General features: G+C 36.2%; 1 protein-coding gene and 1 non-coding gene across 7 annotated transcripts in view; both read right to left on the minus strand.

The window, feature by feature from the left end:
• Positions 1-26,092, minus strand: part of KCNH7 (potassium voltage-gated channel subfamily H member 7) — a 453,243-nt gene that overhangs the window by 171,881 nt on the left and 255,270 nt on the right. The gene's annotated exons all lie outside the window — the stretch shown is intronic.
• On the minus strand, positions 1,850-1,983 carry LOC132495534 (U11 spliceosomal RNA). Its single transcript, XR_009533267.1, has one exon. It is a non-coding gene; the product is annotated as a U11 spliceosomal RNA (small nuclear RNA).

Genomic DNA, 26,092 nt, shown 5'->3' on the forward strand with positions numbered 1-26,092 from the left:
TGAAGAAGCAATGATTAAAATTTAAATTTCTGTTGTTAGCCTAGATGCATATTCAAATATACTCAGAAATGAATAAAACACCCTTTATATAACTGCAATCATAATGAAGGAGAGCAAGCTATTACATGCAATTAGATGAAGTTAGTTAGTTCATTCATTCAGCAAACAGGTTATTAGACCTTTCTATGTGCCAGGCACTGACACAAAGATGTATTTAAAGATGAGTAAGGACTTCCCTGGTGGCGCATTGGTTAAGAATCCGCCTGCCAATGCAGGAGACACAGGTTTGAGCCCTGGTCTGGGAAGATCCCACAAGCCGCGGAGCAATTAAGCCCATGTACAACAACTACTGAGCTTGCACCCTACAGCCCACACACCACAACTACTGAGCCCACATGTCACAACTACTGAGCCCACACGCTGCAACTACTGAAGCCCGCATGCTCTAGGGCCCGCGTGCCAAAACTACTGAGCCCACGCTCCTAGAGCCCGTGCTCAGCAACAAGAGAAGCCACTGCAATGAAAAGCCTGCCCACGGCAATGAAGAGTAGCCCGGCTTGCTGCAGCTAGAGAAAGCGTGCACGCAGCAACAAAGACCAAATGGAGCCACCCCCCCAAAAAATTTTTAATTAAAAAAAAAAGTGAGTAAGACTCAGGTACAGCCCTTGCCCTTTATGAGTTGTAGTGACACCTTAGCAGGTTCATAGTAAGTTTGATGGTGAAAAGTTTTGCAGATTAATTTGTTGTTTTGATTTAAAATTCCCAAACTAGAGTGGGGGAAGTATGTCTGTTTGGGGATACATAATTATTTTAATAAGTCCATTTTCTTTGAATAATAGTCCACCTAATCTAAAGAATATGGTAATTTATTTCAAATATGGTTAAAAATAGGAGGAAACATTGCATAGAGAGATGTCTCGAAGATGCCTCAAATCATGAGCAAAATTATCTTTATATTATGGGAAGCAACTATTTAAAAGTGTATGCATTGTGCAAAGTATTAGATTTCAACCTTCAAACTCTGCATCATCTTGTGAAAAGAATTTTAAATTATTTTGATGAGACACATATATGTGCAGAAAAAATAACAGAGTGCTTTAATTGACACTTTCTTCTGCAAAGACACCATATTCAAGAATTTTGCACTTCCTTTTTTTTTTTCTTAACATAACAAGACATATCTCAGCTACATACTCAAGAGATATCTAGAGACTAATTAGGGTGTAGAGTGAACACTGGTGGAAACAAAAGGAATATTTCCAAATGTAACTTAAGCATTAAGAGCCAGAGAATTTAAGGAACTAGATTCCAGAGTAATAGACAATTTCTAAAGAACTCAGTTACAAAACCACAATTAAAGAGTTCTATATTAAAGAATCCTAATGAATCATTTGAAGGAAAATCAATGTGAAGAGTCAGCTGTGAATTGAATATAAGTTGATAAATAAAATTACATCTTCCAAGATCTCTTCCTAATTAACAACCTGTTACAGAAAACAGGTGGGGTTTTTGATATTCAAATAGCTTCATAAGTTATTAAAAATTACAAAAGACATATTAATTCCCTAGCAAAACAGTTTTACATTAAAAAGCATTCTGAAAATTGGCTTATTGCCTTAACTGTGGGATCGGTTTCTGTGGTTAATTAACATGACATTTGATTCTTTTTTTTTTTGTCATCAAAAAATGTATTGCTAGAGCTCTATAAATTAAACCTAGCTTCAGTTTTGCAGAAGCTCTAGAAACATCAAACTTACAAAATGTGTGACAACACGCGTGTCTGGAAAAACTCTACATTACCATTCTAGCTGACTGGAACAAAACACTCTGTTTTTCCAGACTCAAAAGCAGGGGCACCAGGACCAACGATCACCAGCTGCCCAGATACCAAAAAATTATGCTTCTGAGATCTCTAGATGTTGATTCCAGACGAAGAGCAAACGAGCTCCCTTACGTGTGCCACTCTCAACAGAAGCCTTTTTTGACATTTGATTTTTTCTGATAAAAAATAACACACACAATGCTTTTTAAGATTATTATAATTTGAGGTTATTTACTTAGGTTCATATAGACGTCATTTTAGGGACATTTATAAGAAGTGTCTTTAAAATAAATTTTCTCCCCTCATATACTACAGAATAATTTTGGAAATAAATATAAAGAAGAGTCAAAATTAAGTTATTCATCCTCCTGCATGCCCACAACCAAGTGAGGACTGTGATGGGGGCAGAGATCACAGGGACACTTCTAGTGTATGTGCCACCCAGGTATTCTGCTCCACAGCAGCTGTGCTGTGACTGTTTTTTCCCCTTGCAGTACTTGAGCTGGGTTTTACTTTTTCCAGTTGGTTCTCCCATCTCTCTACCAATACGGCAGTGCTCTTGATCTGAATCACTCGCCTACATTCTGTGACATTTTTGCAAAGGCTCTAACTCTCTCCTTTCTTCTGCCTCTCTGTCCACCTCCTCCAGAACTACAGTGAAACCCAGTTCAGGTGACAATCAGAAGAATCCCACTTTCTCCCTCAAGTTGCAATTACCCCTTGCAGCATAATGCACTAGGTATTCCACCTACTATGGGCTATGGTACGAATGTATGCTTTGAGTCCAAAATCAAAAATCTGAAAAAAAAAAAACCCAGGTCAAACTATATTAATTAGAGAGTAAACTGATCGCAAATTGCAATGTGGAAGGTATGGTTAAAAATAAAATATGCCTTTTTAAAAATTTTACTCAAACTTGAGTACCATTTTATGTGCTCCACTTTTATGTGTCCTACTCAAATCTGGTGTTTTTTAAAAAATAAAGTTCACTTTGAAATTCTTATATCCAAAGCTCTGTTAAAGGAACCATTTTTATAGATGTTGTGAGGTCTTGTGAGTTATTTTAGATAAATTTCAGTCTGTACACAGCCTAAAATAAATAAGTGAAAGAAGTAAATAGTGTTGGGGTAGGAAATTTACAAATAAGAATAAAAATAGTTATGCAGAGATGCATTTTGGGGGAATTCATACCCAGCCCTAAACTTTTTCTTTTTGCTTTGATCCACTAAAGGGAGGTGCAAGGGAATAAGAATAAAGTGTGTCAAGTTCTGATATAAACCTAAAACACAAAATAGAGTCTTTTCTTAAAAGAGTTGTACCAGTGTAAAAGAATAAATAGATGGTCTACTGGTGGGAAAGGCGTAAAAACCTTTTGATGTCAGATGGTTTAGAAGTCATGGAACGATAGCATTTTAGAACTCATCAGATTTAGGCTCTTCAATTAACAGATGAGGAGTCTGAGCCAGAACACTGAAGGAACGAGACTCCAGGGTAATGAACAATTTTTAAAGAACTCAATTATAAGACCACACTTAAAGAATTCCATATTAAAGAATCCTAATGAACCGTTTGGAGAAAAATCAATGTGAGTCAGCTGTGATTAGTAATGGCAGAATTAGTAATAAAGGTGATGAATTATGCCAGAAGCTGCATAAAATGTTCTTAATATTTACAATTAACCCCAGTACCAATATTGTTATTTGCAAAGATATTATATTTTAGAATGTTTAAAAGCAAGGATATAAAAAACAAAACCTAATCTCTCTCTTAGTTTACCATTTCTATGACTTCACACTTCACTACGAAGAAACCCATAACCATTATTTCCAAGTTGTTCAACTGTTTCTTTTGTGTCATTGCCACTGTCAGCCTTTGGTGTAACTGTTTTAAAATCGAAGCTTCATTGAATGCACCATGCATGAAAACAAATGGGACCAATGAAATGATGATGATATTTATATTGATGGGGTAAGGTAGCCCTCCAAAATGTGACTGCACAGACTATATAGCTGAGTTATGGTTGTTTCTATGTGGACAATGGCAGGCAAGGGGTGTGGGTGTGTAACTGAAGTACATTTGTCTCAGTGATATTTAATAGATGGAGTTCTGAATTATGTGAGCACAATTTATAACGTAGAGCTGTAGCACAGAAATGTATTGGTTAATGAAACAGGAGAGAACTTGTTCTCAGCTTTAACAACGGACACCCACTGTGGGCATTAGTTACAGCTTTCTAAAATATTGACTTTCTGACATATAAACTTGACCTATATGTTTGTCTGTGATGAAGTTGATTCTCTTTGGGGGTAACTTCCAAAAAATGGTGAGGATGCCAAGTATAAGAATAATCCTTGTGTGGCAAGTAGCCAGAACATTGTGTCCCCCAAGTCCAGTAAAGTCAATGCCAAATTTCATTGCCACAAAATTTATGAATCAGGGAAACAAGTTTTTCTCTGTGTTTGGAAGTTTACATTTCTGAAGCATTTCTCTGCCATTTCAATGTTTCCTATGAATGTATCTGGTCTTAGAGGTATCTGTGCTGGAAAGTTTTTTTCACCTCCCTGCAAGTAACTACCTTGTAACTACCACTTCAGAACAGGAACAAAAGTAGCATGCCATTCTGGCCTCCAGGGGAATTCAGGGCAGAGCAGAAGCCCTAGGTCCAAAGGGAAGGCTGTTCCCACTTAGCCAGGTTGGGAACACCTGGGAATCATGGTATAGCTGGGTGACCAGCAACCAGGATTAAAAAGGGGACAGAGGGACAGAAGAGAATATGTCCCCCATAAACAGTCACGCCCAAGCTCTGACTGTTTAACCTTTGTGTATAAAAGGATACCTGCAATATTTGAGGTTAGAAGTGTTATGCCTTTGAATTTAGTCAAGTACGAAAAACTTGCATTTTTCATATGAACACATAGTTTCAATGTCTATATCATACTTCCAATACTGAAACTGAAGGATAAAACAGATAAAACTATCTTGATTTTGTGAGCTGTTTGTCCTAAATAGAAATTTTATTTTACAAGTAGTTGTGATTTAAACATATTGCAGAGTTACAGAAAATTAAAAGGACTGTAATCAGACTTCTTAAAAGGTGACTCTTCAGGCAATGGCTCATTCTCTGATTCACCCTTCTGGAAATAACTAAGTATGAGGCCATTTTTCCAAAATGTGAGTTTCTGCAAAGATGTCTGCTGTTAAAACGGAATGATTCTTATAAAGAACCAAGGCAATCGGCCAGCTTCATACTTAAAATACAGAATTGGAATAACATTTCTCTTTTTTTTTTACAATTTGGAAATATCATTTCCACTGACTATTGAATTTTATAGGCTCAAATATTTTTGCTCAGTAGGAGATTTCTCTCAGATCAGTAATTTTTATTTACATTCTACCCAGACCATCCTTATGCATCTAATTTATGTTAAAAACCCATGACGTATAATAGGTATGCTTCCCTCTTCTTTTCCTTTTAAGCACTTTCCTTTCCTTTTATTTATTTCTATTTTTGCTGTAGCTGTTGCTTTTGATGTGAAGTAGTAGCTGTCATTGCTGAAAAAAAACAGCATCTCATTTTCTTTAAAACAATTTTAACAATTTTAAGTGAAAACGAAAACTTTGCCTTTGCATTGCGATTACAAAATTTTAATTAAAATGTATTGTTGATTCACAGTGTGGGTAATTTTACTAAAATATTGCTCAGATATATAATTAAAGAGTTAGGTAAATGAGACAGGCTTTAGTTGTAAGGGTGTGGGTTTCATAGTGTAACTGACAGCTTCTTCAGTATGTAATATGCTGCTGCGTGAACACTGAGCCTATCTGTTACCGGAGCGTGGGTGTCCTGGGTAGTGTTCTGAACTGGCTCAGCCGTGGCGCTGGGGTGATTCTGTGCTGCTGTGCAAAGGCAAAATATAAAGTAGTGCATATTTCTGGTGTTAGCTACTCAGATTAGAGTGGCCCGCCCTTAGCTCAGATGTCGGAATATGGGAGGCAGACTTGTTGTCTCTTTGTGGGCCCTTCTCACTTGGGGCCGGGCTTTGAGAAAGCCGAGAGTATCGCCAGGTGGTCAGGGAAGGGCGACCTCTGCCGGGGAGAAGCAGCTTGCTGGAGAATGGCAAATGGAACGGGATCTTCCAAACTGGCTCTCCAGTGTCTATGTTTCTTTCTTTGTCTTGCCCATGTTGCTATTCCTGGGCCCTCAGTAAAGTCTGATTTAAAAATTCTAGCATAAACTCAGCCCTTCTAGAATCCATCTTCCGGTTGGGTGTCCACACTGGTGCCACCACAGCCCAGTGGGACCTGGTAATAGAGAAGAATGCTTGTCCTTGTGGAGATCCTACTGCTGTTGCTAACATTTGAAGATAAGGGTAGAGCTTTGGTTTTTCTTCCAGCTATCACTTATTTGACTCAGAAACACAAGGTCACTTTCCATAGCATAACTATTTTTGATGCTTGTAATTTAAATGACTGCCACTAAATGAAAGGTGTCATATTCACTGAGTTTAAATGTGCAGTGATAAGCACCTCCCAGGCAAGGACAACTGACAAGGGTTTGAGTTGGGTCTCTGCCATGTATTATCTGAGAAAACTTACTTACTTTATCTGAGAACTCAGTTAATACTCCCTTGTGGCTGGTTTTCAGCATGAAATCATATAATGACTTACATGAAAGTGCTAGACACATAAATAGTACAATTTAGAAAGCAGCAACTGATAACAGCTCTAAGGTATGTAGGCATTTATGTTTTAATTATACCACCTCATACTGTATTTTTTGGTGTGGAAATTTACACACACCCTTCTCAGTGATGGTTTTATTTGCATGGCTTAGAACACAAGGTGGTTATGCTTTTTCTAACTAATGGTAAAACTAGGATGAAATGGCTTAAGTCTATCAGATAAAAAAATGCCTTTGCGGGGCTTCCCTGGTGGCTCAGTGGTTGAGAATCTGCCTGCGGACATGGGTTTGAGCCCTGGTTTGGGAGGATCCCACATGCCATGGAGCAACTAGGCCCGTGAGCCACAACTACTGAGCCTGTGTGTCTGGAGCCTGTGCTCCGCAACAAGAGAGGCCGCGATAGTGAGAGGCCCGCGCACCGCGATGAAGAGTGGCCCCCGCTTGTCACAACTAGAGAAAGCCCTTGTACAGAAACGAAGACCCAACACAGCAAAAATAAATAAATTAATTAATAAACTCCTACCCCCAGCATCTTAAAAAAAAAAATGTCTTTGCAAAGAGTCAACAGCTTCCTGTGTTGTGCCCTTGAATTTCCAGATATCACTGCTTACCTACTATTTTTTTTAAAAAAAGAAGTAAAAACTGAGTTCAAAGTTTATAAAGTGCAAACTAGAAAAACTAACCCAGCATGTTGACTGTTGGATGAAAGCATATAATTAGAGTTCTGCAAATGAGATCCTTTTGGCTATTAAGAGGTGACTTCATGGCATTGTCTCTTTATGATTATAGACAGTGTCTGATCTAACAATCTGTCAAGTTAATAAAAAATTAATTCCTAGTTCTCTCTTTTTCCCTTATCATTCTCTTGTGCCTGGTGTTTACAACAATGGTTTATTGTGGGATTATTTAAGAAATATATTTTCCCAATAAAACTAACAGTTATTCTTATCAGAGGCTTAAAAATTTATCTAAAGTTTTCATTTGTTAATAGCAATAAACTATTAAAGTTCAAAATTACTTTCTTTCAAAACTTAAAACTGATGTATTACATTTTCTTCTTCTATATCCTCCTCTCCACATACAATTCACTTTAAAACAATTATCATGCCATATATGTTGCTTCTTTGATACTGTTTTTCCACCTTCATTTTTACCTTTTTTTTTTTTTTAACCTCTTTTCCAGAATCTCTGTGTAGCATGGTTAGGACCTGTATTTTTCCTACCTGGTTTACAGATATGACCCAGAGAGTTTAAATGACATGACCAAAGTTAAGGAACAAGGCAGAAATTTCACAGAGGCTGAGTCCAGTTAAAAGCATTAGTGCAGACCTTGAAACAGAATGTTATATTTGCAGAATTCTTAATGAATTTTTTTAGTTCTGCCAACATGAAGCAGGCCATGCACCCCTCAGGAAACTGAGGTCCAGAAAGGTAAAAGGTAATTCATTAACCCCTAAAATTGCTTATACAATTAATCTGTTCTGCTTTCTTTCTTGGAAAACCTTGGGAAGGCCATTTGTGGTAAATCTAAAGAGACATTTATACAGGTTATTTTTCTTTATTATATATTGCAGAATATTCTATAAGTGACCTTGACCACTAATTCTTTGTAACATTAAGGATGAGAAGGATTATTGGTTTAGGATTAAGGAAGTACAACATAGTATTTTTGCATCCACAAAATTACTTCATGATTCTACTTCTGAAGGTCATTAAGGGCTAGATCCCCACTCTCTTTATTTTTAGCATCCCCAAATCAATATATCATCTTCTGTACTGAACTTCTTATTCCAAATTTGATGAGTTCAGAAAATGTGTAATAGCTTTCTACAGTCTCTCCAAAACCCCACCTGGTTAAAGTAAGTTTAGCATTAGGTTAAACACGTTATTGGGAGCAATTTTTATTTTTGAAGGCTAATTCAGCTCAGCGATGGATTAGTGATAGCATATCCCCTTAACCTCCAAAGTAATTTGTTTTTATGTTCTCAGCTTGGAATCATGTCCTCATATTAATATTTCATACCAACAAGTAGGGGCCTCAATGTGCCCATCTGTTAGACTGGCATAATGCCTGCCACCCATATCTGAATATCGCCCTTAGGAATGAGTAATAACTTTCAGCCTTCTTCAGTTATGTTTTTGGTTTGGGGTTTTTTTTTGTTTTTGTTTTTTTTTTGCATTTGGTCTTTTCTAAATGATGCTTAGACTAGAGTAACATAAGATATATTTCTTTCCTGATCATCACTCATTAAAATAACATGTGCAAATAAATTACTTTGTTCAGAAAAAAATAACTAGCCCTAAGAAACATCTCCATTACATGAGTTAGACAACATAGGCAATCTAAATAGATTTTAATTATTTAGTATATTTCTCCACTGGGATATGTTTTACATATAAATGTCGGAAAAGTTAGCAGCATACAAAATATCTTGATAAGAATTACCAAAGGGTGACAATTTTTACTGAATAGTAAAATAAGATGGAAAGGAAAAAAAGGCAGCATTATGTTTCTGTATGAAAGATCTCAACATGTCCTGTTAAATAGTCACCAGTCAAATGGTGGTTCAATTACGCTGATGCTGTAGAGCAGAGACTTGTTCCCGTGATTCTAAACACATACAAGAACACTGCAAATCTAAAGTCAGTCCTTGGTCCTCCAAGATCACTGCAAGGGATGTGAAACTGTATTTTAAAAATTTCATCATCTGAAGAGTTTTCTTGCTATATTTTAAGTTTGAGAGCAGAATAGTGGGTAGGAATGTACTGACACCTTGGATTCAACTATTAGCTTTTTTATTCTGATGTATCTGACCTTGGACAAATTACCAGACTTTTTGTGCCTCTGTTTCCTCATCTATAAAATACAAGGATAATAAAGGGTTTTGTGGGGATAAATATAATAATGGCTATAAAGTGCCTAGTATACTAAATAATAAATATTAGCTTATTATTTATTGCTTTAAGATACTATAAGTCACTTTCATCTATCTGGGAACCATGCCCTGCCCAGTTAATGCTCACAGTGGAGAACAGAATGTCTTTGAAAGACGTTAACCTAAAAGGCCACTGCCTTCTGCGGAGTCTACCAGCACCAACCCTTTCCTCCACAAAAGAGGTATCTGTTGTTTGTTACTCTGCATTTTCCCTTTCCATCATATTTCAAGGAGTTCACCATCCTCATAGTCAGAACAGTTACCTGGATTTATTATGTTTTCTAAATCTATTTTTATGTAAAGCATGGTCACTTTGTTCTAGTCCAATTTTATTTAGGGATAGCATAAAATTTTGAAACTTTCAGGTGCTCAATAAAATCTTCGTAGGTATTTTCAGCTCATTTATTTATAATAAGATGAGAATGAGGTTTCCTCAGATTTAGCCCCCTATGGCCTAGCCTGTGGGCAAAAACGACCTGCCTAAATTGAACTAGTTGTCTTGAAATATATAATCATTAAGTATAGGAAGGGAAGATAAGAGATTGTCAATTTACCACCTTATGTAAACGACATATATTCATTAGCTCATTATTTGTTCGATCGGTAAACATTTATTAAGTACCTAATAAAGACCAGGTACTTTTTACTAGAAGCTGCAAAGACAAGACAGTAATTGCCATTGAAGGGTTTTCAGTCTGGTGAGCAAAGGTGAGGGTTAGGAAGAGATCAAATACATATATATATATATATATATATATATATATATATATATATATAAAATATATAAACACCAAAGTGTAACATTTTCATTTCAGCAGTTGTGAGTAAATTAGAGTGGCACCCAAAGGAAAAGTGGAACAATTCTACCTGGGTGGCTAAGTGTTGGGAAGTGCGTTTATTGTTCAAATAACCTTTGGGGAGGCTAGTCTTAAAAGATTAGCAGGATTTGATTAGCTGAAGGGGGATGGGGGAATTCAGGTATTTAAAGGATATAGTCTAATGATGACATGTGAGTAGTGTGATTTTTCACTGAACAAAGAACTATTACTATTGATATAGCTGTTTATGGCATGAACTCAATACATACTACAAGAAAACAAGATAACTGAAAAATATGACCCTTCCTTAGTAGAAAGATGATAATTACAAAATTATCAGTTCAGCTATATATGATACTCCAAAATAACTCTTCACACTCTGAAGTCAAATCTTTTTCTAATAAAATTGGAATTTACAAAGCGTTCAACACAAATAAGACACCTCCTTTTAACTCTCCTTCCTTCCTTTCTGAATAACTCAGTCCAAAAGCCATTAGGTGAGGTTAAATAAGGTAGGCATCTACATAAAACTGAGAGCTGGAATTGATTAAAAGTGAGAACATGTAACACTATCATACATGTTAATTGTCTGAACCCTCCATGAGGGCAAGTTTTTTTCAGGCTTCTTCCTTCTCATCCACCTCCCCACCCCCAAGCTAAAAGCAAGTATGGCTCATGTGAAGCATCTGAATGATTTTGGTAGGAAATGCTGTAAGTCACACCTACTGTAAGTTTTACTTATTTATTTTTATTGTTGACCTCTTTTCTCTAGAATGTAAGCTTTATAGGGTAAGTATTTTTACTATTCTTTTCACTGGCTACCATAGAGCCTGGCATACAGTAAGATCTCAATAAATAATTTTCAAATTTAAAAAATGAAAAGAATGATTTGCACAATACAGATGCATATGAAACACTGTCATTTATTTTAACATCTTTAAGGCATTAAATTAAATACTTTGTATAATTTCTATTTCTAGTTGATTAAATAATTGAAGCATTATAATGAAGCAAAAGTTAGCGACATTTTAATAAGCATTTTTTTCTTCAGAATTTATTGCTGAGTTGCAATGGTGAGCAGACTCAGTGTTTTAGGTATATATGTGTTGAAGAATGAAGTTAAAGCTATTAGACAGTATAAAAAGAAAAAGAAAATCTAAAGGTATATAAGAAATATGTAAAGGAAAGAAGTCTAGCCAGAGATGGTGAGAAGAATGTAAAATTTGGGGGGATTTTATGAAAGTTATTTTAAATAAAATCAAATGTAAATAGAGCTCAAACAGCATAAGAGATATTTATCTTATCTTTTTTAAAAAATACATTTTTGGCTTCTTATAGTATCTTTACAGTTTTTCTCAGATATTGCACATATGACATAAATACAACTTTAATTTTAAAAGAAGTCATAAATTTTGGTTCTGAAAATAATTGTCATGACAAAACAAATATAGCCTAATAATTTTCAGATGGTATCTGAAACTAATCCCTTCAAAAATATTGTGAAATGATGGGGGGGAAAACCTATATAAATTAAATATCTTAAATTGTATAGTACCTAGCAAAGTCAAAAGGGAAATTGTATTAGGAGATGGAAGAATTCTGAAATCAAGCCATGATTGAGTGAGAGACCCTTAAGGATGAGAGTAATAGCTCATTCTTGTTTATGGTGGCCTTATCTAGCCCCCAATGCCTGAAAAAGAAGAGGTAAATAAATATTTCTGGAAGCAATAAATAAAAAATGAATGAAAGTTTCCATTTAACAAAGGCACTATTAATAACAATTAAATTATAATTAAAAATCAGATGTAGAGATTCAAGCTGAAAAACCATAGAAAACACCAAGCTAATACAATTACTTTGCTTGGGAATTTAGAAAAATTTTATTTATTAATTACATGTTCACAGAATTGTTATAAATGTTTATTATTTTAATATGTCTCCAGAGAAGATTATTTCCTTCAGTCCACTAGATAGGTATAAATATATCTGCTACCTTTTATTTTGTGTTTACTTTGTATAAATCTAAGTTAGAATTAGACAAATTATTCTAGGTCCTAGTTTGGAAGAATTATTCAACGTGTTACGTTCAATAAGGTTACTCAACTGTTTTACAGATATATTGCTATATATTTAATTAGCAGGAAATTTTTGTTCTAACTTTTAAGGAAAATGTAAAGAGATATTTGTATCATAGTTTAATACATATGCAAATACTTTGTTGCATATATTTACCAGGAAAAAATGCCTGTGAGAATGGGTTGCTATATAAGGTATGAATGTTATAAAAAGGGCAGAATAAGCATATTTGTGAATCATAATTTGTCATTTGTTCAAATTATCAAACCTCTTACTCTCAAGTGGGTAACTTTTTATGAATTTGAAATTTGTCTTAAATTTTGGTATTTAATCACCTTCAGTTACATAATTCACTGACTATCTATTGAACAAGTCTATAAAACACAGGTGTATTTTGCATCTCTATGGCATGGATATTTATATTTTTCATTGGACACCACAAACTATATACACTAAAGATTAATAAATATGAATGTTTAATATGGTGCAAATGTTACTGCTTGAGAGAGATTGGGCTGTACATACTAACTTTTCATTAGTCATTCTTCAATTTGACAGAAGAGCCTGTCTCAACTCATTATTTCAGGGTTTTAATGGTCTCTTTTTAACTTTAGCACAGTTTGTCTTAATATCTTCTCTTTGTTAAAAAAAAAGGAATAAAAACTCAATCATACACCTGTTAAAAAGTTGGCTCAATAGAAATGTACTATTCCTTTATTATGGTCTCTTAATACAGTTATATAAATGCACTTGAAAAGTAGGCTATTTACCTAATAGATAATAGGTAATAGATTGTAATGACTTTCTGAAGCAACTGAGGGCAAAGTCCTTTCTTTTGTTTTTCATTTTTTTGTTTTTTTTAAAATTTGTTTTTCATTTGAGCGTTCAATGTTATGAATGCCATGTGAACTGTCTAGAAGAGAAATCCCCAAATACTTTAGTAGTGTTTATCCCTTTGACTTCTGGAATGAAAATAGAGAAAGCTGGGGCTGAAAGGAGACTGTGAGTTCATCCTGCAAGTATGAATATGACAAGAACAAAACTGGGTGGTGGCTGTGATACCACAGCCAGCCCCTGCAGGTCCAGAAAGCCTACTCTTCACAGACTCAGTTCCATGTTTTTTCTCTATTATAGTATTATCAAGATAGGTTCACAAAAGTAGACCATTAACTGTTGTTTCTTGTCATGATCAAATATTTTTCAGGTAGAATACTAAATGCTTGGGTAGATGACAATAGTAAATATTGCGTGAGTTAACCTTGGCATAGAACATTAAATGCCAGTTGAAGTGTTGGGCACATAAGACTTCCACTCTCCCGATTTTCCAGTTACTGTGGTAAAACTGTAGTGCTTATTCCAGGCATGGCCTCAGGACAGCCCCAGGCCCCTCCTCTCTAGCTAAGTCAGTTGGCTGGCAGGCTTAGCCCATGATCCAGAGCTGGGAATCTGACCAGGTGTGGGAGGTTTAAAGCTGTAAAGCCTTCTATTTGGGGACACAGGATCAAATCACATCTGCTGCTGGTTTGCTCCTGACCTTGAAGATCAAGTAGAGTAACTGGCCTTCTGCCTTATTCTTCAACCTTGTGTCCCTTTCCACACTTACCCTACTCCTGCCTTCGTGTCTGAATCCCAGCCTTTGTAACCTACTTTGCTCTCTACTCCTCTAGGCTAGTCTCCCATGGGAGACTTCTGCCTCTATCTATTGTCTGGGGCTCTGCTACATGCAGACAAACTGCTCACCTGCCTGCCTGAAGTTCCTGACACTGTGCTTTACTGCCTGTCCAGTCACCATCTTAACTTCAGTTGGATCTCCTCATGCCAAATGACGTCCAGGACAACCACCTTTGCTTCCAATCAACCATGTTTCCTGCATGTTTTGTTCTATTATGGTGCTTCTCCCGGCACCAGAAGCTGCATCTCACACCCTAGAGACTGACATTCCCAGGGAATAGATACAATTTCAGGTCTGGCCACTATTGTCTGCCCCTTTCTTCTGCATGTAACTACATTGCCTGGCTACATCCCAATGGCATTTCCAAAAATTTTCTTATGCCTTTCAAAAAAAAATAGCATTTATTTGTGAATTCACTAGGAGTATAATATTTTACTTTGAAACTAAGAAGATTATGCTTAAGTGATCTGAAATGGAATAACTAAAAAAAAAATTGCTTAACCAAATCACTACTTTAGTTAAAAAAAAAATCCAAAACTAGCTCACAGAGATATTTCAATTTCCCAGTTAGCCATAGAACTGTAAAATTAATTTAAACCAAACAATTATTTTTGCAGTGCTTGAAGCATTATGAATGATGTTACAGATAGTTGACTCACTTGCAGGAAATGAGGTTTTGCCATGCATAAACAGTTTTGAGAACCACATAATTTGGGTTGGATTTAAAATCGAACCCATCAGTTTTGAAAGAGGTATGAATTTGGCAAAGTGCGTTTTTCGAATAGCAACATTCATTCTTTACATGAAGAGAAATCATGGCTGCACACCAAGTAACTGTTTTTTTTTTTTCTTCTTCTTCTTAATTGATGTAAAGAATTCAAATTCTCTCATGGAATTTTCCCTGTGATTTTACTAACTGTTGGTTTGTTAAACTTTTTTCTCTAACATTATTTGAGGGTAAGAATGAGGAGTTCTTTAGGCAAAAGACAAGAAAAATTGCTGCTCCTTTAAATTCTTTGCAACTTTGCTTGAGTTACATACCCTCTCTGGCTTTCCTTTTCTTTTTCTGTAAAATCATGGGCTTGAGGATAGTGAGAAGGAAGGAGAGGAAATGTCTGCCCAGTCTAATATCAAGATTTAGGAGTCAGGGGACTTGAAATGGAACCAATTCCTTATTGAGCTCTGTTCCTTAAAGGCAGAAAACAAAAAAACCTGGGGCTGTTATTAAAATCAGCCACCCCTTCTTTTTATCTAGTCTTAATGTTTCTGCATCTTTCTCTTAAATCTGTTTTTCCTCAACAATGTACCTCATTCCACTTTCCCTCAGAAGTCCATCACAGCCACAAAAATATTTGTCGTTTTCTTCCCTTTTGGCAAGACAAGTATCAAGGAAAAAAGTGGTGAATCATAAATTTTTAGAGCTAGCAGGGACTGTGAGGACGACCAAAAAAGTATTGTAAACAAGAGATAAGACATGAAAAAGAGAAAGGAAAGTTTGAACTGGATCTGGTAGGACTGGGAAGAACAGAGGCCTTTCCACCAGAATAATGTATTGTAATCTCTTCCTGCAATTTCTGTTCTCACTCTACCTCACTTAATGCCACATCAAATTATATTAACATCTTTAATTTCATAGACAGGGAAGAAAGCAGGAGCAGTCACATACTGAGAAACCAAAAGAGGCTTCAAAGTTTGCTGCTCTGGAAACTTCTCTGGAAGTTGGCCTAATATGGGGGAAAAAAATGGTGGGCCTTACCCTTAGGTCAAAAGCCTTGAACTTTGGGCTTTGGACTCTGGACCCAGCTTGGCCATTTGTATGAGTTTTCCTGAAACTTTAGCCAAGGCACTTAACCTAATTTCAGTTATTTCTATAAAATAGAGGGAATATAACCTGTTTTTTTCCTCACAGAGTTCTATTAACTTAGATGAGGAAGATTTCCAGGGAGAGAATTTTATAAACTACAAAACACTCTTGCATAAAGTACTTCAATTATTTATTTATCCTGGGTTGGACTTGCCCAGTCCTCACTCAGGTAGCATGATTTTATTTAAAAGGCAGTCTTTTCTAGAATTTTCTGCAAGTTTCTGATTAAATGAATGAAAAAAATAACTTCATATATTTATATTACCAGTGTCAGGTTCTTACCACGTAGGAGTTGCTATTTTCATTTCACAATTGAAGCAATAGCACCTAACAAGGTTAAGTCACCTGTCCAAGGTCATAGAGCTCCTAAGTGGCTAAGATATGATTCCAATCTGCCTAATTCCAAAGTGTATGATTCTTCCACTAGACTGCTGTGCCCTATGGTTCCAAGGAATACTGAGACAAATCCCTATGCTGCAATACATACACAGGTCAAATGTGCTTTAGTGATTTGCGACACTTTCCACAGAAAGTTTTTCTATAGCATCTCTAGAGCATGACACTCATTGGATATTCTCTTCTCCCATCATTTTTACTGATTTATTTGGTGCTGACTCAGATCCTCTATAAGCACTGAGTGGAATCAAATTTGGGAACTGACCAGAACAAAAGGCAGAAACATTTTTTAAAAGATGGGGTAGATTTGAGCAAAATTATCAAGAAGGTGAGCATGTGTTTACTCTTGCCCAGGGCTCAGTCTGCATCTTTTCTTTCTTTTAGTCCTTTTTCTTTTTTGATCTTTCTGTCAGAACTAATTCTCAGGAGGCATCTGTTTTTAATTGTTTATATCTATTTGGTTGTTAAGCAACCCTGTCCTTGGAATATTCATTATCTACAATTCATTATCTATAATCTACTGAAATTATTTGTTTCTGGATAGAAGAATATCATGAATCAAAGAAGTGGGAGAGGGCTTTGGAGTGGGGTGTGTGTGTGTGTGTGTGTGTGTATGTGTGTGTTTATTCATTTATTGATTTGCTCATTCAATGAGTGCCTTCAAAATGCCAGGTCCTGAGAAGACAAAGATGAACAAAATAAACATGCTCCTAGTCCTCATAGAGCTTAAAGTCAAGTAAGGAAGGCAATAAATAATCAATTACAAATAAAATGTAATGAATGCTATGATGGAATGTCATGAGAAAATACTGACCTTGCAAATCTAGTGTGTGTCTGTGTGTCTATGTGTGATTTTTGGAAAAGAGTGAGCCCTTCAATAGTAGCTTAGGTAATAGCAAAGGGGGAGAGGTAAAAATAACATTTACTGAACAGTAACTTTATTTGGCAAACAAATATCTATTTACCCAGGCATTCAATATAAGTTATTTCAAGGTGTTTAAATATTCATATTTATTTTGTACTTTAAGCTCTCAAGTGTGTTCCACATACATATTATCAGTCTTGATTATAGTCCTGTAAAGTAGGTATTATCATTCCCAATTCACAGATGTTAATGACATGTCTAATAAATGACAAACCAGTTAGTGATATAACCAAGGCTTCTGATCCCCAGGTTTGGGCTCTTGCCAGTGTCTGAAGGTCAATTCAGTGCCCAAGTATGGCAGACAAGGTAGGGCACTGCACCTAGGACCTCAGGGAGACGGGGCTGAAGCTTAGATGACAGTGAAAGAAGAAATTGGAGTACTTTGCTTATGTCAGGGTTTTTCCTTGGGCTGACTCTGAAGGTGGCACCCAGAGAGATCATGCTGTCTTATTCATGGCATAGGAACTGAGGGTTGGAATATATCTATTTACATATGGAAAAAAGAAGAAGAATTCCTGGTTGTGGAAGTGAGACCTACTTCTTTTAATAAGCATCCTTTGCTATCATCTGGGAAAATAAATAGAGTTCCTATGAGGACAGTCCTACCAAATTACTATTATTTTCAGTTCTACTAAAAACAAAAATTAAGTTTTCATTCAGGTTTATGAGATTTTTACCTAGCAAGGTAATCAATTTTACATTATATCTGCCTGTCTACTGAGATACCTACACTTGGACTGATTGGGTAATAAAATAATTCCATTTATTATTGAAATCCAGCCATAGCATTGAGAAAAACATATGTCAGGTTTTTTCCCCCCACCCCAGGGTCATTTATGAGGCTTATGGGGGATGTGTGAATCCTTCAAAGAGTGATATAAATTATTTGAGCAGTGAGCAAAGGCATTTCTCATTTGTGCTGACTGAGGGGGAATGAGGCTGAAGGGGGATTTCACTGCTTCTGAGTATGAAGCTCATCAGTCCCCAAGAACCAGGATCACATACAACTGGTCACATAGCTCCTTTGTGGGCTTGAGCCACTCTTTACCTCTTCCTGGGCAATAGAAGGAGAATACGAGGCTAAGTGTGGGTTTATTCAACTTACCTCCTGTAGAGGGAGATGCAGTATTTCTTGGCTGATGGAAGTTTTTGGAAAGAACAAGTGCAATCACATTTCCAAGAAGGGAATGTTCACCCTGTTCCTCTGCTATGTCAGCATGAAAATTTGGTTTTCCCCAGTTTCAGTGAGCAACTTGGAGACCCTTTAATCTCCCTCGTGTCTGACTTATCAATTGCAGCAGAGAAACCTGTAAGATTTCTCATCCTTGGTGGAGTGAAACAGTTTAAGGGTAAGTTCAGGGATGTTGACAGATAAACTGCCCCTGCTTATTAGCTCACCCCTCTCATGATGTGCACATCTGAAACATGTACAGCCTTCTTGAAAGTCTACATAATGACCATAGAGGTGGTCATTTAATGAGGGACCCTACCCACAGTAGATACATAGTGGATAGAATATTTAATCATAGATAGAAAACACTTTTTTTCCAGAAAGGTTAGCAACTGTAACTGTGAAAAAGAAAAGATGTACAAAGAGACAATGATTTCTTATTTGTGAAATATCCTGGTAATGATTTGTAAATGAGTTTTTATGGAAAAGTAAAATTTGCTTTCTGTGGATGAAAACAAAAAGATAACACCTTCATGAGTAGCTGCAGCCACTTCATGTAGTAGTTCTCCTTCATTCAAAGTGGACTTGACTACAGGTCAGGACACATGAACTCTAGGCTATTCTCTTCAAAGTGTTCAGATAAATGCAACACTGTGACCTTCCTGGCTTGTGCAATAGGCACTATAGCTCAAAGCCAGGAAGGTCTTTCTAAGTTGTAAATGAACTCTTGTTCTCTGGCAGGGCTAACATGTTTACATTATTTATGGTTCGCTGTCCACACCCATCACTTAGAAATGGTATAAGTTGGGTTTTCAAACAAACAAACAAAAAGTTGCCAAATGTCTACAAAGAATGAATAAGACCTAGTTCCCTTCCTTCAGGAAGATATAATATTTCATAATAGTGATATTTTTTTTATTAAAATGGGTGTAAATAAGGAGCTATCAGCCAAAAAAGTGAACCTTGGGATCACTACAAGAGTACAAACAGGGGAGGCTTCAAAGAGGAGGGTGTCTAGCACCAAGGTATCCCATTCCAGTCTCTCACATCATAGTCCGATCCATTCAATTGCATTCAAGTCAATTTAATTCACTTCATTTTTATTTGATGCAACTCAACCCAACAATCTTTCATTCTAAGAGCTTTCATGTATTTCTATAGAAAGGCAGTTCCCTTTGTGAATATGATATCTTGGAAGATCAATGAATGACTTGGGTGAGAAAAAGAGCACCTGCGAGAAGTGATCCAACCATTCCATCAACAGCGATGACATTGGAGAACCTCTTTTAGCAGAATAGCACCAGGGAGAATAAGAGGACTTGGTTTGGGGTAGAAAGCAGAGAGCACAGCCTCAAGCAGAGTATCCTATGGGCATTGAGGAGGATGTAGGAGAAGCCTTTAAGATTCATATATAGACATGATCCCAGGATGCCAAGAGACCTGCATGATATTCTTACAGAGAAAGAAGAGAGTGAGACTAACAGTTTTTCTTTAAAGGGTGTAATTTTCTATACTGGCTGTGCACAATGAGAGTCCTGGAGTGTTCATTGATACTGTTTTACTATAATTTAAAGCTCAAGGAGGAAAAGCATACACAGCAACATGATTTTCCCAAGGTTTGAAGAATGTGGAGTGATTATCATGGGTAATGATGGGAAACTTTATGTAAGTGATATTGGGTAAATCCCTGAATTTTACAAGCAGAAGAACTTCCATTTTGATTTCAAATAATGAAGTTGTGTCCTTATTTATTACACATTCGAGTCAATAGGCAAAATAAACTCAAACTTTAAAACCTGTTTTGTTTTTTAAATTCCAATCCAAGTATGGCATACTGCACAACTTACTTTGCTAATTGCACTTTTGTATTCTTAAGTGACGGAAGAGACTTCGATATATCAAACAACAATGGATAGCTAACTTCAGAACTGCATGGAATATATGAATGAGTGAACAATACAAAATCTTCTATAACAGCTTAGCAAAAACAGAATCATTGTTTTATTATATCCTTTAACAAGGTATTTGGTTCACATTCTTTTGGGGTGAGAGTTTATTCTCTACTTTGTTATAAGAAGTGGCATTGTAGGTCATAGACCTTGCTTGTGTCCTTTCTGGACATGGAAAATTACCATTTGTTTTATTACAATTCTTTTAGGTTTTTTTAAAAAGTATATTTAAATTCAGATTTTTTTCTCAAGATACAAACTTTGTTCTACACAATGGTATCTTATTAGATCACTAGACTGATTGAAAATTAGTATTTATTTTCTTGAATAATATTTACAATTATTGGGAAAAAATATAATATCAAATGCCAGGAGCAAAACCACAATGTAATGTCATATATCTCAATTGATTGGAATTTGGTTTGATTTATAATTAAGAAAACTCCAATAATCCAGAAAGATGCTCAGACCTTTTTTACTGCAAAGGGACCCACCTGACCTGAGAAATAAAAAGCAGTGATGAGATGAGATACTCATTGTTAAAGAATAAACTGCTGTGTTGGAATCTTATTTGTTCCCCTCAGGCTTCTCACTTGAAGATGACAAGCACAAAGCATCTGATGAAAGGACAGGGAGATCTCCATGTACAAGCCAGCTTGCAAAGCAAAATGGGCTAGATAAACTGAAGGGCCATTTAGACAGGGCTGGATAAGCATGGCTGCACAATACTGTCGTTTGCAATTTGAGATTTATGAGAAAGGTGATTCTAAAAGGTCAAGATGATCTCTCCTGGGATAGGACATAAGACCCCATCTGGCCTTGCACGTAGTTAGCTACATAAGTGGTTGGTTTGGTGGATGTTAGGCTGAGATGTGCTGCCCTAAACAATCTGCCATTCTTCTTTTTAGGACTGAAGGAGGTCTTCTGGAATCCCTTATTAAAATTTAAAATAATAAACCTGAGAAGCATTACGCTGAACTCTCTTGTATGATGTGATACATTAGCATCTCACCCTTTAGTAAGGATTAGCAGGGATAAAATATTAGGACTGGTGAGAAGCTTCCTCAGAGAAACTCCTCTATTTCATGATTTGGTTGGGGCTTTCTGTCCTTTCACTTGTGGGTTAAGGCCAGGAGCGCACAGTGCCTTTACTCTGCAATCTAATTTTCAGTGACTCAGCTTCGAAGCTAGCCCTGCTGAAGGGGGTCTGGCTGAGTCACGCTCTTTGTTCCTGGACTCAACTACTGCTTTGTCACTTGGGGACAATTTATCTTCAAGCTTTGGGGCAGATAAGGTCACTTCCTTCTTAGATTTAAAGCACGACATTTCAAATGATAACAAAACTTCAACCATTTGGACTCTAATTGAGGGGACTTGACTCTAACACTAATTAGCTGCGTGATCACGCACAATCTATGAAGCCTCTCAAAACCTCATTTTCTTCCTCAGATCAAAGGGACCGAACGAGATTGCTCTAGGATCATTGCCTTGGATATTAGGCGACACCTGTATCTAGAAAGTAAAACCAGCAACAACTCAATGTGCGTTTGCTATAATTGCTTGCTTATAAATCTTCCCACACTGAGTAGCGTTTTAAATGTTACATTTTAGTTGCTTAGTAAGAGTGAGATATTTATTATCTATTTTTGGCATAGACAATGGAGACAACTTCTGTAGTAAATGCTAAATTTAAAAATTGCATCCCTGATTGTATTTTTGAAGTTTTAAAGCATCCCAACCATTGAAACAAGACTGATTGACTAATAGCTATAAATTGTTTGTAGTTAGTTACTATATATTTAGAGAAATTTTCATTTCCCAGAATCTAAAGATGCTTCAGGTAGGTGACCAGATGGTTAGTAGCAAAGATAGGCTGGATATTTGTTTGTTGCAAAGAGAAGATACAGATTTCCTACAGTAAAGGGACTGCGATTTTCCTATAGTAAAGAGACTATATGTAAAGTATAGATATATTTTCATGATCATGTTACAAGTAGTAAAAATTGTTTTCCCTGATACATAGAAAAATATCACTGTCATATTTTAGGCTATAGCTACATTTTCACTAGAGTAATTTTGTCAGTACACAAAGCTTTAAAAGGTTGAAAATCACTCCAAACTACTATCTTGTTACCCTTGTTTTAGTTGCTAAGTATAATGTTAAAGTTTCTCAACTATGATTAATATGCCTGTGTTTAAACAAGCAAACAAAAATATCTAGTGAACCTTTCAGTGCTGACCTAAAATACTTTTATTATAATAATATAGAAAACATCTAAAAACATAAAATTCAGGATTAATTTCAAATGTCCACAATTCTTAACATACTTGCAACCAAAATGCATTTATAAGTTTAATATAAACAAAACAAAACAAAAAACCCACACAATCAAAATCAATATCAGTAATTATGATGGTTGGTGTTGCCTTGCTAAAAAACACCAGCAATGAAAATAAGGCACTAATGTCTCAATAAAGCTGTCATTAAAAATAAAGACTAGCACACTGTCCACTTGACGCAGATTCCTTTGCGGTATCACACACATACAGGTGCACAACCTGTCCTTTGAAACCACTGGGTCAAGATCTATTTTAGAATTCAAAGTATTTCAGCTTTTTGAAAGAGACAGTACCCAATAATCAAGCATATTACTATCTCTGCATAATAATATATGAATACATACATATTCACAGTAAAAGGTATAAATAAAAATTATAAGTGACCTCATGTCTATACGGGTCAAGTTTGCTAACAAATGAGTCAAAAGCATTTATTTACTTTTTTTTTCTTTTTTTTGGCTTTTAGAACTTATTGCATTTAGAATTGTGGAAACATGTCTATAGGCCTCTACTATGCTGTATGATGATTTCCTTTACATTCTGTAAAACCTTCCTTCACAATGGGAAATTTTTTGGTTTTCATGGGATGAAAACATCATACATGTATTAAGTCGATTTCCATTGTTTTTATATTAGCAAGTTCAATAAGTTCAAAATAATTCTTGCAGAGTATCTGCTTATCCTCAAGAATATGTCCTTGAACTTCCAAGAGACTTAGACCCAAGTTTGAGAAATGAAAGAAGATCTAATACATTTGAGAGCCAAGAAGGTGTACCTCAGATACCACCCAAAGTGGTTTAGCTCTTGAAATAACCAAAAAGGGCTTGTTATAAAACGGTGAGAGTTGGTCTTGTAACCTAAATCCTAGAGCTATGGTAAGAATGGAGGTATTTAGAAACTACCACATGCTAGAACTCATCCTTTAGTTTTTACATACATTACCTCGTGAGGAAACTATGTTAGCTGAGGAATCTAGATCTTATGGTCACATAGTATGATACCTCAGAGCCACTACATTTTGCAGTGTTTGTGAAATAACAGATGCTATTGAAAAATTAAGCTTTTACCCACCAATACTGCTTCCAATTTGCTCCATATAGAAAGAAAAAAGCAATGGGATGAGCAGAGGGCCTAGGTTTTGCCCTAATTTATGTCATTTTTTTTTTTTTTTTTTTTGCGGTACGCGGGCCTCTCACTGTTGTGGCCTCTACCGTTGCGGAGCACAGGCTCCGGACGCACAGGGTTAGCGGCCATGGCTCATGGGCCCAGCTGCTCCGTGGCATGTGGGATCTTCCCGGACCGGGGAATGAACCCGTGTCCCCTGCATCAGCAGGCAGACTCTCAACCACTGTGCCACCAGGGAAGCCCCATTTTATTTTTTTTGTTTAGCTCTGGGCAAGTTACTTTCCCTAATTCATCTCCAGCTGCTTAATCTGTTAAACAAGGGTTCTAACTGTCTCACTGAGTGTTGTAGAATTTACTGAGAATACGGATGTCAATGAAAGTGCTTTGTGAAAAAAAAGACGCGAGAATCTGAGAGAATACTTATCAACCACACTTCTGGGCACCAGCAAAGACTAGGCTGGCCTGTGCCGTAGTGCTCCAGATGGTGATTTAGGTGTTGGGAGTGGGCTTTTTCCTTGTTCTTTCCCTTCTCAACTTACTCCTCTCAACCAGGGGATTTAAAAGTGACCAATTTGGAAACATAAATGTAATAACTTTGAAGCCTGTATGTTTCTTGATTTCTATTTTCTGAACATGTTTGCATTGTTTTTGTGCTTATATCTTACCATTGGTAGATTGTAAACTCTTTTGGTCAGGATCTGTTTATTCTTTTTTTTTTTTTTTAAATTTAACATCTTTATTGGAGTATAATTGCTTTACAATGGTGTGTTAGTTTCTGCTGTATAACAAAGTGAATCAGCTATACATACACATATATCCCTATATCTCCTCCCTCTTGCGTCTCCCTCCCACCCTCCCTATCCCACCCCTCTAGGTGGTCACAAAGCATGAGCTGATCTCCTTGTGCTATGTGGCTGCTTCCCACTAGCTATCTATTTTACATTTGGTAGTGCGTATATGTCAATGCCACTCTCTCACTTCATCCCAGCTTACCCTTCCTCCTCCCTGTGTCTCAAGCCCATTTTCTATGTCTGCATCTTTATTCCTGTCCTGCCCCTAGGTTCATCAGAACCGTTTTTTTTTTTTTTAGATTCCATATAGGATCTGTTTATTCTTAACTATATCTCTCACAGTCTCACTCCTGACCCATGAGTAGCAAATTTCTTTTCATAAAGCAACAGTTGAGAAATTGTCTCTGTTTAATAAAATATAAGAAAATGTAGCATTTAAAACATTTAAAAGTGTAGTATATCTAAAAACCCACTTTTTCCAAACTTGGATACATCTAATCATGTTTAGATTTTTATTCTAATAATGCAGATTTAGGGAGAAAATGAAATTTGAATTCAGTTTTTGATCATGATTAATAATTTCTAAAATGTCCTCTAATATATGACTGAATAATAGTCTTTAGTATAAATGGGCACAACTGGATAAATGACTACATAAAAAAGAACTGGGTAAAAGATTAAATATTGCACAGTTTGCTGTGATATATCTTGTTGATCCAAACTTAGAGCAAGAATTTACAGGAACACTGTTAGATTAGTATTAAGCAGGTTAGAAATGTGTTGGAATTGATCATGTTGGCAAGTCTTATGTATACTTTTTTTTTTAAGGAAGGAATTGTATGTATTATAGAGAAATGCAACAAATGTGTGACTTCATAAAGCCATAGAAAGATTTTTCCAAAATCTCAGAATATTTAAAACAGTTTATCAGATGTAAAATAGATTTTTACACAATAAAAGTCTTTTATTTAAATAAAAATTTAAACTCACAGGATTTTCTTCCTATGTATTCATGTTTGGGTTACTATTAATATACCAAAGTATTATTCCTTTTTTAAATTTGATGATTGTGATAGATTGCAAAATATGACCCTAAATTCCTCCTGTCCTTATTACAAGGTGACGCTCCACTCACTAAAGGGTAGAGTCCCTTTCCTACCTCACCCACTTGAATTAACTTGCTTTGATAAATAGAATGTGCAGGAGTTGACACTGTGCAAATTTTGAGATGAGACCTCAAAAGGCCTCATAGCTTCTCTTTTGTCCTTTTGGAACTCTGAGAGCACCAGGCTCTGAAGAAGTTTGGAAGAGGAGCCACATGGAAAGAAAGAGCCAGCCCCCCCAGCCATTCTACCATCTCACCACAGGCCTCAGATCTAAAGCCACGCTAGACATCCCACCCCCAGTCAACTGATCTGGTCGTGAGTAATGCCTTGTAAGTAATGCCAGGCAAGTCCAGCCAAAAAACTGCCCAGCTAAGCTGATTTCAAATTGCAGAATTATGAGCAAACAAATGATTTTTCCTT

The sequence above is a fragment of the Mesoplodon densirostris genome, chromosome 8 (genome assembly GCF_025265405.1).
Source record: "Mesoplodon densirostris isolate mMesDen1 chromosome 8, mMesDen1 primary haplotype, whole genome shotgun sequence".
In the NCBI taxonomy this organism is placed as follows: Eukaryota; Metazoa; Chordata; class Mammalia; order Artiodactyla; family Ziphiidae; genus Mesoplodon; species Mesoplodon densirostris.